The 16,989-nt window shown below is 46.9% G+C and overlaps 1 pseudogene; it reads right to left on the bottom strand.

Moving 5' to 3' along the window:
* Positions 1-11,747: 11,747 nt before the first annotated feature.
* Positions 11,748-13,862, bottom strand: LOC146201271 (uncharacterized; annotated as a pseudogene).
* Positions 13,863-16,989: the final 3,127 nt, after the last annotated feature.

Raw genomic sequence — 16,989 nt, 5'->3', positions numbered from 1 at the left:
TAACGCGAAATTATCGCGTCAGATGTCTGACTGGTTGCTCCGTTGCGCAATGTCCACCTGACATGGCCGAGTTGGCAGAGGCTGTCGATGTGTCTAGGCCACGCAGGTTGTTCATATGGCTTGACACGTATTTAAATCTATTTCTGGTGACCCTACACGGATTGCGGCATGATACGACTGCATACTACTCTGTATGTAGAAAATAATACAGGCACAAATTAAAGGATGAGGTATTCTTGGAGTAGCAAAAATGAATGGACGCGAATGATGGTCCCCAAGGGAAACCGGCTAACGGGAGCCATTAACGCCGTCCAAAGGTGGAGCTCAAGTGTATTTCTCTATTTTTTCGTCAAGCCATGGAGTTGATGATCCCTTGAGGTAGGAGTAATAGCACCAAATAAGTTTAATGTCTGTTGGCGCTCAAAGCACAGGGTTTCATCATTTTGTGATGTGAGGTGAAACCAGGTCTGCCTTCTTGCTCAAGAGTGTCACTTTCGCTTTTGGCGTCGTTTTTGAGAGTTCTCTGGGAGTTAAAAATGCGTGCCCACCAATGGCGGTGATCCTGTTTGGCGATGGTTGAGGAATGTTATTATATCGCAGAAGCGATTTTTTTTCAGTGCAAGCCTCCGTGATCCCAACAACCAGTTGGTCTTGGAAGCATTTAGATATCTTCCTGAGTATCGTGCCATTGCTCGAAAAGGAGACAGAATTCAGTCGTCACAGAGACATAAAATGTCGTCACAGCAGTTAGGTGAACAAGTACATAGCTAAAATAAAAAACTGTGCAAAATTTCCTAGCAGAACACTCCGGTAAGTTATAAGGCTTAGAGTCAAAACAGACCTCATCATATTAGGAGAGTGTTCGCAAGGATCTCATTTATAATAAGATGACGCTGGACCTGCTTTTGTAACGGCTGAGGAATCTACTTATATTTAGAATAAATGATTTAAACCTCTTTACCACTCTTACGTGCAGAAATGACGCCACTAAGTTCTTAAAACTATTTTTAAAAGCAGGGAAGGCAGAGTAGAGCAGGTTTTGAGGAAACCGTGCTATGATAGCAGGACACCGGATGGTGCAGCGGTCGCTTGCGAATTTGCGCCAACTCGCTCCGCGTGCGTGCTGCAGCTTGACCTGAGATGACTGACTTGAATACTACGCGCGTCCGTAATGACCGTGTTTCGATAAGAGGAGATGAAACGGCAGAGATGACCGTGGTGTACGTTTCCTTGTGTGTGAAGTCAACGAAGGTAGTACAAATTTATCCGGTCAAAGTTAAACTCACATTCACGTCCCTAAAGTTGGGCATGAATGCCAAGCGCAACACGGACCGCAACAAAGTGCAGCGGCGTCACCCCGACGCCACTGCCAGGTTCGTATTTACGCTGGTGGCTCGTCACATGACAATACTAGTGGCACGGAGAACAAACAAGCGGAAAAGATGCGTTTACTAGTAGAAAAAGTAGACAGGATGAAGCTCAGCTCAAAACTCAGAATGTCGCAATGTACTAGTGCTGATGTGTTTTGTCATCGTCTAATTCTACATCAGAAATATGCGGTGCACCTACACTTGTAAAACTGCTTTTTTTAGCTTCACCTGCTGCCAGCGGATAAGCAACGTCAATGAATTCATTTTCGACTAAGTTTTGCAATAGTGAACAATCAAGGAAGCGACGCCCGATATCCGGCTAACCTGTGCATATGTCGATGGTCAGCGATGTGTTTGATTTATTCTAGACCACATTTTTATCCCTGCTATCGAAACGCTACGTTCTTGCTTGTTCTTCTGCGTTGAAGGTGGCAGATGTTCAGTCGCATATATGAAGATCCACCCCAATATCGTACAAGCTGCAACGACTGTTGCACGCGCAAAAGTAAAGTGATGCGCTTATGTGCTTGCTGGCGCGGCTTCACGGCTTCATATCTTCGAGATATTTGTAAAACAACGCGTACTCCACATACACATAAAAGTTGTAACATTTAATAATAAGATTTCATGCTTATTTAGCGCGTAGGCATGTCCCGATGTGATCATTTTCATTGAGCTTCACTATCCGCCCGGTTTGTGTTGAGAAGCTGAAATACTCTGTCTCGTATCAGTTCCATCCATGTCGGGTTTGTTCGGTTTCAGTTAAACCAGACATGATCTGTCCTGTATATGAGTTCAGTACAGGACTGGTCCGCCCTGTTCCATATCCATACCGGTTGGGATGTCCTGTATTAGATGCATACTGTGAATAGTCTGCCCTGTATTAACTGTATGCCGGACCGGACCGTCTGGATTGAGATTCATACCGGACATAACCTGTCGGGTATAAACCTCTTTAAGCATGATACAGGACTGGTTACGTCGATATTGTCACGTAGTGGTGACAAGGCCGTAGACACCAAAAGATGACACAGGCTTGATGGCACTTAAATCAACTCTTTATTGGGCTGGCCTGCGCCCGCAAAAGAACTAAGCAACTCGGCGGCGGCGATAGCAACAAACGTGCTCGTCGATAGTTGAACAAAGAATGCCCGTCACACTTGTCAACGCTCAATTTAGAGGCTGCTCAGAACAATCTAGATAACGTCGCAAACTGCTACGGCACAACCTGGAACATTGTAGAAACATACGCGAGTGATCGGAATCTTCGAGACAGATCTCGGCGCATCTTTCGCGACAAAGAAAATGGTAACGCGTCATATCGCGACAACGAGCATGAACAAACAAGGGATACAGAATTGATACGCGATCCAGAACCAGAGCTATAATGCCGCATGCCGGCGGCTGTTTAAAAAACAACAAATACAGATTTGAAGGTTTGGAACATCGCCTCGATGTTCCAAAACAAAGCAACTTAAACATAAACACTACAAAGTTTAAACACCACAGCTTCTTTAACGCGCGTAATATGGCTTCAGTCGTACAACATGTTCAATTTCTGGGCGTGCGCGTCGCCGCTGTGATGCTGACGTTCCGTCGGGAATGACTTCATAGTCCAGTGGTCCAACGCGGCGAACTATTTTGTACGGCCCAAAGTATCGACGCAGCAATTTTTCTTTAGTCCGCGACTGCGAATTGGTGTTCAAACTCACACTTGGTCTCCTGGATAGTATTCTGCGTGGCGTCGTCGTAAGTTGTATCGTCGGCTGTCGGTGCGCTGTTTGTCGGGCACAAGTTTGGATAAATTTGATATCACTCCAGGTACTATTCCACTCGGGTTCGCAACATTCTTTGCATTACATTGCTGACACAGCTGGCGAGCACAATTGGCTGGAATTTCGCAACGTCGATTGGTGATTTTTCCGGTTTCATAAGTGAAACCAGACGATTGATCTTCAATTTTTTAGCAACTGTGTGATCACACCATGACTGAACCATGGCTGGCGCCTAAACTTGCTATACTTCCCAATGCGCCGGTGTGAAGCCAGTGGCGGCCATCTTGTGGTGGCGAAACCGCATAGCACAGCACCTTCGTATCGCAGTCGATGCAGCCTTCCGGTATCTTTCGAGTAATTTTATTCTATGCGACATAAGCCAGAAAGAAGAAATATTAAGCGATGGCGTATACTGCTCGTTCTTCCGAAAAGCCATCGGCGTTGTTTTTGTTTTGTGCCTCATCAATACGTGGAAGAGGGTACACGTCTACGCGTAATCTTGTTTAGTCGCCGGTAATCAGCACAGAACCGGATAAACATATCCTTCTTCCTCACAAGAACAACTGCATGTCAGTAACTTGCTGGGTGATCAATTGACGTTCAACAGCGATAAGGGCACTGGCGCAAAGGGGCGTGTGTACCAGTGGCGATGCAGTGGGTAACAATGAGTTTGCTTCCAAAATATGTATGAGGAAAGTGAAGACAGTTGAATGAAGACCAGAAACGCAGAAACATGTTGACGAGCTAATAGCGTTGATCTGGTGAAAGGCTGAAATCAATATAGCGAGAAAACCTGAAGTTTAGTTTTCTGGGTGTGCAGAAGCAAGTAAATTGACGGAATCAGGCTGAAGTGGTGCTGGGTCATTGGAGACGTCATATTGCATAACGTGATCAAGGAACTCTACATGACCAAGACATATTCACCTCAAACAAGCGTGGCGGGTAGGGAAACGGGTTGGAGACGTACATTGCGCTGTGGCCACCGCAGGTTAGAAGGGCGAAAGGAAGGATTAGGCAATGGCAACGGTTAGCGGTATCAGTCGGTGTAAAAATAACAGTCGAATTAAAAAAGCAAGTGCAGGAAACGGGCATGAAGGCGGTGGAGCAGGCTGGGATGTCAGTATCTTCGGCAACGAATATCTTAGCGGCGCGAATGCGGCTCTCGACAAGGTGGCAGGTGAAAGCGGAGGCAATTCAATTCTGGCACAAGCACAATCACGAGCACAACCTCGGCGACGTACAAAACGTCCTGCATGGCAATTCTAACTGTGCTATCCGCAAGTGGTTGAATGCGATGTGAGCCGAGAGTTCGGAGGAAAAAAATTCGAAACATTCGCCGTAACTTTACGAAGTCGGCGGGAAAGGTTGGCACAGATACGGCAGCTCCAGAGCACACAAGCGCGAGTACGGCGACGCCATTGGCTAACACTTCTTTAACATTGGCTGGAGAAGGCGGCGGACTTGCACAATTTGAGGAAAACGCGTCGGCTGTTAGTTTGCCTCAGGGCGAGCAGAGCGACGGCGCCGCAGGGAGAGGGAACGACGGCGGGGAGATGGCGGTCATCGGGAGGAGTCAGAGAAGCGTTCAGTATATGAAAAGAGTCCGTAGAGGTTCTGGCGTAGACAGGTGGCAGAGACGATGCATAGTTGCAACTGTACAGCCAGGGACCATAGCAGTACGACTATGTGCGCTGGCGGCAAAGCCGGGAGACATGGCCAGGAAAACTACAATAAAAGCAGATTGCGCGGTTGTAGGGGGTCCGCCATGGATTCAAAACGTGGCACCGAGGGGGCAGATAAGGGCAGGCCGGAAGTGGTCACGGTGAACGGTGCCAACAGCACAGCATAGGTGTCAGGCGGTGGTGGTCTGGTGACAATAGCGGCGTAGGTTAGCAGAGCTGTTACAGACGGAAGACGAGAGCTTGGCGGCAAAACTGCGACTTGCTCCTGGATGGTGCTACGAAAAGTGGTATCAAGCATGGATGTGGTTTATGCAGTAGCAGGGAGGAACGATAGTCGACGAGCCACCTTGATCTTGGGAAGAAGGGAAGGCAGTTCAGAATCGAGACCATACAATGTCGGAGGTGGGAGTAACCCATCGTGCACGCCAGAATGTCAAAGTAGAAGCTCATTGTCTCTTGAGGACGTCGTAATTTCTGCATAGCTGAATAACGTCGAGGAAGGTTTGAGGGTTTCTGACCAGCGACATTTGAAAGGTATCATTGCATATGCCCTTCAGGACGTTGCTAACCTTGTCAACTTCGAATATGGAAGGGCTGACGCGGTTGCAGATGTTTACGGTGTCCTCGGGGACGTTGTTTGGCGCGCAGTTTGGGTACAGCGGGGCACCCGAACACCTCCATAAAGCTCGTCTTAAGGCCGACCAAGTGTGTAGATCGGGTTCATGGTATCGAAATCGTATATTAGCTACATCAGTCAGGTCAAATAGGGTGTTCCCTAACTTGGTGGTATCGTCTCATTTTCTGTAGGCGCTTACGCGTTCATATGCTCAGAGCCAGTCGTCCACGTTTCGTTCTGGTGATCTGCGCTACCGAAGTGTCTGGGGTCACGCTGACGGAGCCCACCAGAGCACAGGATGATAGGAGAAGGGGTGGTCGAAGCAGTCTTACTAGTGGTAACGGTAACGGTAAGGGGTAACAGTCTGATTTCTGGCGTCGGATGGCGAAGCGAACGTGTGGCTGCAATGCTTCAGAGTCAGAGGAGGACGAGAAGCGCAACCTCCACCAAATGTAAGAGTAAGTTCTGTCAGTCTAGCGTTCTGGCTGAGCGCTCCACTAGCCAGCGAGTCTCCTGCGTCGTCTTCTTTTTACGTCCCCTTTGTCACAATACACGTTTTGACCTAGGCGCGTCCTCTTCCGCAACGCTTAAAAGTCTGTATGCGTTGCTGCTTCACTACAAATAAAATAATGCGCAAATATTTGATCAATTGCAGACTATTTTTTTAATTAGCGTTTTTAATCCTTTTTCTAATATATTTATGTTTTGAAATAATCTGAAAATGGAAAAAGGTGGCTGTGGTTTAGCTCTGTTTAACCCTAGTTGAATTGCGAAAGCAACGGGTGTATGGCTACGCTTTTGGTTGTTGCTTGTGGTTAAGCGATTAATTAGCTGTATTGTATAGACAAGACAATTTGTTCAGGTAAGACGCAGTGATGATCAGTGAAGTAGTGGGACTTAATTAACTCTGTATATGCCGAGGCGCTGTGTAAACCCAATTCTAAACTGCTTTCCCAATGTGTGGTGGTTTGAGATTGGTGCTGGGTAGAAACTCGACTAGAAACCGCTCCACTGCAGCTTGAACGAAGGCGGAGTTGTTGTTTTTATTAAAGTCTCCCGTCACGACAGCCAACTCATTTTCAGTTCGGCTAGGCATACCGTTAGCCAGAACGACCAACGAAATTTCAACACTGGCCCGGAGAGATATATACATCCCGGTTACTACGACCCTTGTCTCGCACAGTTTTGCACCGCGACGGCAGTAACGTCGACGGCGGCGTCATCTATTGGAGCGCGATCCGTTGAACGCATCAAAGCTCACCGGCGTTTTAGTTGGTAGTAGTAAAGGCGTTTATTGCATCTAAATATGGGGTACACTAGAGCTCGCCTTTAAGGGCATGACGCAATAGTGTAGGCTTCCAACCCACAGTTAAAGCCCTGCTTTAACCCGGCCTTATTAACGTGCTTTAGTGGCATATAGCGGCAACTTGAATACCAGGATCCTGGCAGGCTGAATCTGACATAACCGTCCTATGTTAGACGAGAGACCCAAGAGACCCAGCTCCTGCCATGGTTTCGTTGAGCCTGCCATTTGTGGCTACGGCCTACGGCCATACGTGACCAGCCAAGCTGGCTGGCGTGGTGTTGTTTACGCAACAAAATGCCTTCGTTCGTGCCACACTGCTGGGGTGTTTCATTATGGTCTTTTCACCGTTCATTTTGGAATTGTCAGCTTGTCGTTTTACTGGCTTCTGAACATTACCAGCTATTTTCCAGTTTTACAATATCAGTAATGTATCTATAACACACTCTAAATATTCTTATTCAGCATCGTCAAGCATTGCTTGGCAGGACAAGGGGAAGGGCGTCCAGGCAGTGCGCGCTCTTTGCTGTTATTTGAGCGCCAGCGGACTTTATTCGCGCTTGTAAAACAAGCTACTGTGTCTGTATATATATTTCATATGCCTTCTCCCACATCGTCACCCATCATGACCTTCTTTCTTCTCTCCTTCCCCTTCCCCAGTGCAGAGTAGCAGGCCAGATTTGAATTATTCGTGCCAACCTCTCTGCCTTTTCCTTTCAATAAATCCATCTATCTATCTATCTATCTATCCTTTTTTATTCTGGGCATTTTATTACCTTTGAACCTGTGTTTTCCCTTTTTCATTTCTTTCATTCATCAGTTAATTAATTAAGTACAATGATTTCATTAAATCGTCAACGCCTATGACACACCTGTACATCGTCAATCACTAAACCATAAATTATCGTGATACGAGTTTCTCACCCAGGCACCTATTATTTCGGACACGACGTGTGAACTCCTACTACTACTAATACTACGTCGGCGGTTTTTTCATCGAACGAGCTGTATTAGCTAGCACCAAAAACAAACAAAACGTCAACTATCAAGAGCAGCTCTTTCAGGCAGGTTTGAAATGCGACCCAAGGCCCCGACTTCACACGAGTTGTGAATGTTGAAATCAAGCTTGTTGTATCAGCACTTGAAAGCGCTCGAGTTTAAAAGACGTATTTCGCGGGAAAAATCACCATCTGAGGCCGCACGCCCGAAACGGCGTGCGGCCTCATATCGTGAGGCGATCGGGCGCTATTTTTCTTACCCCCCACAATATGGCGCTGTGTAGGAAAATAATAATCAAAGCTCTGTCATGTTCTCCTTCCGGAAGCCAGCTTCCCCGTTCCTTGCGCTGGCCCGTCGAGCAGCAGCTATGACGTATTAGTCGAAAACGACGTCCATTGATCCGTCTCGCTGTGTGAGGGTGAAGGATGGGTGCCTATCGCTCGATGCGCGCTTTTCCCTCGCCACGGCCGGACTGAATCCAGCGGCGCGCGCTCCCTCGCCCGTTTCTTTCTTTTTTTCTTTCGCGCACGCGTAGTGCCACGCCCTACCTCCTGCCAAATAAGGAGGAGGAAGGGGAATTTGTCGTGCGGAGGCTAGACGACAGGGCAGGAGAGGGAAAAATGGTTGCGAGGGAATGGGGGGAGAGAAACACGACAGAATTGGGTGATTGCGGTGGCTGTAACTGCCTTATTAGTTACTCTTTTTAAAAACATTTTTCGGCCTTGTGTTCTGGGGGCGAATTCTCATAGTAACCGGGGAAGGAAATATTTTTTACCAGAGCGTGGACAGTGGGCCTTTAAAGTTGCAGTTCTTAGAGCTGTCACTGACAATTCCATCTGTTCCAGGCGGCTCAACTGTGTCGCCTTCAGTTTTCTCCGCCGCCATGTAATCGCATATATCCGCATTCGTATTGACAAACTTTAGGCGGACTATATCAGGGCATCTTTTAACCTAAACAAATAAACTGATAAGGGAGTAATTACTCATTGAAATCCACCAAAGGGGAGCCTTACGGCTACAAAGGAAATTTATGCAGCTTTCTCAGAAACTTCGTAGTTGAAAGAAAAATTCGTCCTGGCCCGGGTTTGAGAGCCCGTTAAAAAGATCGGGGGCAAAGCAGGCGTTAATACTCGAAAAACGGAAAAGCCTTTGCCGACATATAAACGCAGGTGGATCGCAAAAGCAGCAGGGGTGCACAACAAACCGCCAGAGTCGCTTCGTGGAATACGCGGAAGCATTTGTTTATTCCATACACTTGAATTTCGGGAAGGGCTAAGTGGGGCAGACTGGCAGATGCACTATAATGACAGGCTGAAGGAACACAAAAATAACGTTTATTTATTTATTTATTTATTCAATCCTCAAAGGCCCCATTTAAGGGGTATTACATCAGGGGTGGGCTTGGAGTACGGCGGTTACAATAAAAAATGTCTTTCGATGGCAGTCTTGAAATGATGAATGTCGGTTAGTGAGGCGATGTGGTCGGGAAGGTCGTTCCAATCCAGGGCAGTGCGGAGAAAAAATGACTTTTGGAATGTTATCGTATGGGCGCGCTGGGGGTAGACGGTATTGGAGTGGATATGACGAGATGACCAATGGGCTGGACGGATGAACACGTTGTTAGGTGGCAAGCTGTGATAAAACTTGTGATAAAGAGAAAGGCGAGCTAGTTTCCGGCGTAAAGCTAGATTGTGAAGTTCAAGTTTGGATTTTAGTACGGTAACACTGGTGCGATAGGAGTAATCTGAAAGAATGAAACGTGAAGATCGATTTTGAGTAGATTCCAGTAAATTGATCAGATTAGTTTGGTGAGGATCGAATATTGTTGCGATCTACCGGCCAAAGGCCGGCAGCTACGCGATGAAAACCAGGCAGATTCGCAGAGCGAAAAGACGACGCTTTATTTCCGGCTCGGAAATATATAGAGAAGGAAAGAAAGGAGGGAAAGAAGGAAAGAGGGACTATCTACGCATGCGCTGGTTATCTGCAGCATTGTTGTCAGCAGCATTTCCTTCCCCTAATAGCCATAGCGCTCCACTGGCTTTCTAGTTCTTGTGGACCGGCGTAGCTCAGGAACAGGCCCTTCGGGATGGTCGTGAGCCTCGTCTGTCGGGGCCCTAAGGTCGCAGGAGGCGAGCATGCAGGACTTGATACTTCTCTGCTTCCGTCGGTGTCTGATGAGCGTTTTCAGATCTGGTCGACATGACGTCGAACGACCCCGTCCTCAGTAGCCACAGTGACTAGACGGGCACCACTCGTCGATTTCACTTTGCCTGGTGTCCACTTTTCTCCTACGCCGTAGTTGAGCACCTAGACTGCGTCTCCCGGGGTAAAGTACCAACTGGCGGAATCAGTCTCTGAATGCTTGGGCATTTCGTAGTTCCTGGGAGGAAAACACATATCTAATTTTGTACGCAAACGGTATCCCAGAAGAAGTTCGGACGGAGTAGAGCCTGAAGCTTGTGGCGAATTTCTGTAGTTAAAGAATTCTCGCCAGAGCAGTTGTCAACTCCACGCCCGGCATTTTCTTCAAGCCCTCCTTGACTATTCTTACGGCCCGTTCCGCAAGACCATTGCTCTGGGGGTGATAAGGCGGGGTACAAATATGCTCGATTCCATTTTTCTGTAGGAATACCGCAAACTCTAACCCAGTAAAGGGTGTACCGTTGTCGGTAACTATGGTGCGGGGCAATCCAAACCTGCTAAACAAGGTTCTCATGCAATCGGCAGTGGCTCTAGCGGTTGCTCGAGATACTGGAATGGCTTCTATCCAATTGCTGTGTGCATCGACAATTACCAACAACATTTTGTTTCCAATAGGCCCTGCATGGTCTGCATGCAGCCGTGACCACCTCTCTCTTGAAATCGGCAGCTGACAGGATTCCTAGGGGGCATGGGCAAAGCCTGCACACAGCTTCGACAATTCGAGACCAATCTACAAATATCTTGATCTAAACCGGGCCACCAAAACTTAGCCCTCGCCCTTGTCTTCATGGTTGACGCACCCTGATGAGACTCGTGTAGCATCGTCAACAGTTTCTCACGCGCCGCACTTGGTATCACCACACGATGCCCCCAGTACAACAGCCCCTTCTCCACAGACAACTCATGTCTCCTTTTCCGGAATTCCGCCACTTCCCTGCTGTCACCTTCTACGACGGAGGGCCATCCGTTAGTCACGTACCTGCATATCTCTTGCAAAAGCCCGTCAGCTGCTGTGAGCGCTTGAATCTTTTGGTGGGAAACCGCTGGTTGGTCCCATTCGTCGATTATAAGCACCATTTCCGACAGATCTGTTTCCGCTTGCGGCTCCTGCAGCGATTGAGGCAAACGGCTTAGAGCGTCAGAAATTAGCATCTGTTTTCCAGGTTTACAAATGAGCTTGTACTTGTATGCCCCTAGCAAAAGCGCCCAGCGCTGAATTCGGGCGGCAGCCATGACAGAAGTTTGACGATCCTGTCGGAGTAGACCTAATAAGGGGCGGTGGTCCGTTACAAGCGTGAACTCCCGTCCCAACAGGCAATCGCGAAACCGTGTCACGCCAAACACCAGGGCTAAAGCCTCTCGCTCAATTTGGGAGTAGTTTCTCTCAGCTGAGGTGAGCGTCCGTGATCGGAAGCCAATTGGCTTGTCTTCACCATTTATTCGGTGGAAAAGGGCACCACCGACAACGTAAGGTGAAGCATCGCATTCCAACATCAACTCCAGCTGCGGATTAAAGTACGTTAGCACTGGGGCTGAACACAAAGCATCCTTGGCCTTCTTAAATGCCGCGTCTTCTTTTTCGTGCCAAACCCATTTTGCACCTTTTTCAAGAAGGCTGTACAGGGGTGCAAGCATAGTGGAAAGATTTGCAAAAACTTGTTGTAAAATGTAACCATTCCCACAAAGGATCGCAATTTGGCAACATTTCGCGGTAAAGGGGCTAGCCTGATTGCATCCACGTGCTTCTCGAGGGGGTGTAGCCCTTCAACGTCAATACGATGACCAAGATACGTCACCGATTGTTCGCCAAACTTGCACTTGTCATAACGAAGTTTGATACCGTTCTCGCGGAAACACTGTAGCACCGCTTGCAGATTTGCGTTATCAGCATCGCTGCTCTCGGCTACCAGGACATCGTCTAGATAAGCCTGAGTCCCTTTTAGTCCTTGCAGCACCGATTCAATCTTTCGTTGGAATATCGCTGGCGCTGATGCGATGCCAAACGGTAACCTGTTGTAGCAAAAGAGCCCCTTGTGTGTGTTCATCACTGCTAATTTCCGCGAGTCTTCATTTAGCTCAACCTGATTGTAAGCATCGCGAAGGTCTAAAGTACTGAATTTTTCCCTCCACATAGATTTGCAAAAATGTCGTCTATGACAGGCAAAGGTACTGCTCAACCTCGCACAAAGGGTTTAGTGTAATCTTAAAGTCCCCGCAAATGCGCACTGTTCCGTCCTTCTTCAAGACTGGCACGATGGGCGTTGCCCATTCAGAATGAGGAACTGGTGATATTATGCCAGCCGAGACTAATCTGTCAAGCTCTTTAGACACTTTATCACGCAGGGCAAAAGGAATTTTCCTTGCCTTAAATAACTTGGGGTTTGCTCCGGCCTTGATGTGCAGTCGGGCTGGCGGACCTTTCATGAGACCAGCGCCTTCAGTGAACAGGTCGCAGTTTTGCTGGAGCAGCATCGGCACGTCTCCCAGGCTTGCTTTGATACGGAAAGCTTCGAATACATGGTCAGCACCTTAATGCGTTCGTCTGTCAATTTTTTCAGCAGGTCCCGACCGCAAAGACTGGGGCCATTGCAGTCTAAAACCGTCAGACTGCATTGTACTGTGGTACCTTCATAGGAAACTGGCATGGTCAGTGTACCGAGGAGTGGCAACTTTCCGAGATAGCATGAAAGCTGTACTTCCGACTTTTGCAGCTGCGGCCATTGATGGGAGTGCACTTGGTAAAAGCTTTTGGGAATGACGCAAACAGGGGAGCCGGTATCAATATCCATCATTATTTCGATGCCATTCCATGCAAACGATTTTCCGATGGGGGGTATAAGAGAGCGCGTGGTGGTCAAGGACCAGATTTGGGACGCGCTACTATCACTCTCTTCGGTTTCTGGCGTCTGTGCTGTTAGTGCTAGCGTCCTGCTTGTCTCATTTGCCGCACACATTCGCGCTAAATGCCCTGGCCGTGCACACTTAAAACATTTGCGCTTGATTAGTCGACAAGCCTTTGTATTATGACCATGCTTACCGCAACATTTGCATTGTTGCATGCCCTGTGACTTCGTGCGCGATTCGTATTGGCCAGAGAGCTTTAGCAATCTCGCTTGTTTTTGGTCAGTAACAATCCCTTGCGAATCGCGTTCAGCGCTCTCTGCGGCGAGGGCAAGGGCCTCGGCTTCTTCGAGATTCAGATTTTTCTTCGCTAACAGCTGCTTCTGCAGATTCTTGGATCTGACACCACACACAATACGGTCCCTTTTCATTCTGTCTAGCATCGTTCCAAAATTGCAATTGTGTGCCATCTGCCGTATTGCCACAATGAATGCATGTACAGATTCCCCTTCTTGCTGGCAGCGATGGAAGAACTTGAAACTTTCAGAAATTTCATTCGGTACCGGGTTGTAGTAGCTGCTTAGCGTCTCCAAAACTTCTTTGTAGGTAAGGTCGTTAGGCTTTCGCGGTGCTACCTTCGCGTTCAAAATTTCTATTGTCCTTGTTCCAAGCGCCGCTACCAGCAGGGCTCTTTTCTTAGCATCGTCTATCAGATCATTCGCTTCGAAATAAGCTTGAACCTTGACAAGGTACGGCTGCCACTTATCTTTTTCGTCTTCGAATTCCGGTAGCCTATGTGCCATGGCTGATCCTTGGCGGTGGGTTCCTTCTGCGTGACTGTCGTGCTTGGGCGTATTTCTGGTTTCCTTGCTGCAGCAGAATCCTCGTCGCCACTGTTGCGATCTACCGGCCAAAGGCCGGCAGCTACGCGATGAAAACCAGGCAGATTCGCAGAGCGAAAAGACGACGCTTTATTTCCGGCTCGGAAATATATAGAGAAGGAAAGAAAGGAGGGGAAGAAGGAAAGAGGGACTATCTACGCATGCGCTGGTTATCTGCAGCATTGTTGTCAGCAGCAAATATAGCTTGAGCGTACTCAAGTTTGGGTCTGACAAGCGAAGTGTAAGCAATTAGTTTGACAGAAGAGGGAGCTAATGAAATGTTGCGGCGTAAGTAGCCAAGAACGCGACAAGCGGAGTTGGTTATATGCGATATATGACTGGACCAGGATAGGTCACTGGAGATATGAATGCCTATATATTTGATAGTGCCAGTTTGAGTTATAGGAAAATCGTAAAGATGATAGGTAGAAGGTAAGTAGTTACGCCGACGGTGTACAGAGACATGAAACGTTTTAACATTTAATTTCATAAGCCAGGTATCGCACCATTCTTGCACATTAAGCAGATCATTCTGTAGGACAGCGATGTCAGATTGGTTATTTATGGTGCGGTATATTACACAGTCATCAGCAAACAGCCGTATGTTAGATGTTTTGCAATTTGGAAGGTCATTAATATAAATTAGAAAAAGTAAGGGGCCAAGTACAGTACCTTGAGGAACGCCTGACCGGACTTGGGAAAGGGTAGATGAATGGGAGTTGGCGACAACAAACTGGAGACGATTTGTTAGAAATTTATGGATCCAATTCAGTACACAAGGGTCTAAATTAAAGGTAGATAGTTTAAGCAGCAAATGGCGATGTGGGACTTTATCGAAGGCTTTTTCGAAATCTAAAAAAAAGTAGTCTGTGGGTATGTTAAGGTCGAGGTTCGTGTGAATATCGTTAAGGAAAAGAGCAAGCTGAGATTCACAAGAATAGCCTTGACGGAAGCCGTGTTGATTAGGATGAAAATAGCCAACGGATGAAAGGAATGTTGCAACCTGGGAATAAATAACATGTTCCATTATTTTTGAACAAACACTGGTGCGGGATATTGGTCTGTAGTTGCTGGGTGACGAGCGATTACCTTTCTTGAAGAGAGGGACGACCTTCCCGATCCTCCAGTCCATGGGAATGGTACCAGTGCTTAGCGACTGCTGAAAAATGAGCGATAAAACAAAGCTACTGACATGTTTAGTGTTCTTAAGCACCTTAGCTATAATGCCGTCGGTTCCCGCCGAGGATGAAATCTTTAGTTTATCAATGATATTAGAAATTCCGTTCGGGACAATAGTTAGAGGATACATTTGTGGATGAGCATGTTCTGGTGGTGAAGGGAGGTCGACAGAAGTCTCTTTAGTGAAAACAGCACAAAAAGTGTTATTCAGCATGTCAGCGACTTCGTGATCTTGTGCATTGCTGCCGTCACTACGAAGCAAAGAAATGTTGGTTGAGACGGAAGGACTGATTGCCTTCCAAAACCTTTTGGGGTCATTACGCAACATAGATGGCAGAGTGTTATTGAAAAAATTTTGTTTAGAGGAGTGTAATTGTCTTTTATACTCTTTAGCGGCGCAGAAATACTTATCCCATGCAGAGGCATTGCTTGAACGCTTAGCAGATCGGAAAAGTCTTTTTTTCTTATTGTTTAAACGTTTTAGTGCCGAGTTGAACCATGGCGACTGCGCGCTCTCTGTTATTGTGATAGTGGGAATGTACTTTGCGATTAGACGGAGCATTTCGTTTTTAAAAAGTTGCCAGTTAACGTCAACAGGCCTCTCTTGATAAGCGGCTGCAAAAGTGTCGCAAAAAGATTCTAGCTCAGAATTCATACTTGTGTAGTCACCTTTATCATATAGTGTTAGGTTTTTCTTAGTTTTTTTTGTTCCTATTATGATATTATGATACATAGTCGTTAACGCTTGCAGTGAGTCATGAAATAAAGATATAAAGGAGTCGTCATTAGATGGAGGGCGGTAACAAACACCAATTAGCAGGCGCGGAAAGGTAGCATTACAACAAACCCCAACCATTTCTGGGGGGGGGGGGGGTAGGAACACTGACCGGTGTGCAGCACAATGATGGGTTAGCTGCGATAAGAACACCGCCGCCACGTGTATTTCCAGATCTATCTTTGCGAAAAATGTCGAAATGAAGGAATGAAGGCAAAATCTCGAGGTCAATTATTGATGAATGAAGCCATGTCTCTGTAAGTAGCAGCAAATCACAAGAAGAAGAAGATATGAGGCTGCAAATTTCATCACGTTTTGGTATAATACTGCAGATATTAGTGTACAAAAAATTTATCGGGGAATGACTAACATTGGGAAATTTGCGTTGCACTTCCACTTCGCGCTATAATTTTTCAACCACTTTTTGTGCGATATGATCATAAAAGAATGTCATGCTGTTCGCGATCAGTTTGTCTTGTCGTAGTTTAATTTTATAGTCGTGTTCCTTGCAAACTGATACAGCTTTTTCCGTGCAAGACGTGTTTCAGGTGAGAAGTCTTCACTGACACTGTAATTCGTTCCCTTAAAATTTTTGCACAAAGAAAATACCTGATCTTTGTCCTTGTAATGGGCAAACTTGACAATGATCGGCCTGCGTTTGCCATTTGAGTAAGTACCCAATCTGTGAGCACGTTCAATATCACGTGACTGCAAGTCAACGTTAAGAAACTGATGACAGTGGTCAATGATTAGCTTCTCGCTTTCTGACCAAGATTCATTTGGGCTATCCGTCAAACCGTAAAATACTAGATTGTGGCGGCGGGACCTATTTTCAGCATCTACAACGCGGGCGGACAGGGCAGATACCTGGGTTACGCACTCATTTGTTGCCGACTGCATATCGCTCAACTCTGACTTCAAGGACGGTAGAGACATGAACTCTGTTTCAATTTTCTCTAGTTTGGTTTTCAGGTCTTAGAAGGTTTTATCATGGTCACATAGTTTTGCATTAATGGTTTTAAGCTCGCCAAGTATCTCTGACTGCCCGCTCTGTAGATCTTGTAATACTTTGACCAGTTCAGGAGAAAGAGTCGCTCGAGTGAAAAGGCCCTGGGTTCGTCTCGACGTCTCCCGCAAGCAAGAGCAAGTTCATAATCACTCGAGCACTGTCAGAAACAATTTTGCGCAAACAGCGTGGGCTCGGCAGCACAACAATACCTCTAAAACTCGTTTTTTTAGCAAAAGGCAATGCCGGTTAGATACCTGCATCAAGAAGACGAAAGGCGAGTTAGCTGGAGCCATCGATGTGCTGCCGAACCCACTGAAAGGCAGTTCCGGCTGAATTGGCTTTACATCCTGGTCA

The sequence above is a fragment of the Amblyomma maculatum genome, chromosome 2 (assembly GCF_055883805.1).
Source record: "Amblyomma maculatum isolate TAMU_Amacu chromosome 2, ASM5588380v1, whole genome shotgun sequence".
Classification (NCBI taxonomy): Eukaryota; Metazoa; Arthropoda; class Arachnida; order Ixodida; family Ixodidae; genus Amblyomma; species Amblyomma maculatum.
Note: the sequence above shows the minus strand (reverse complement) of the source record. Positions and strands in the feature narration are given on the sequence as shown.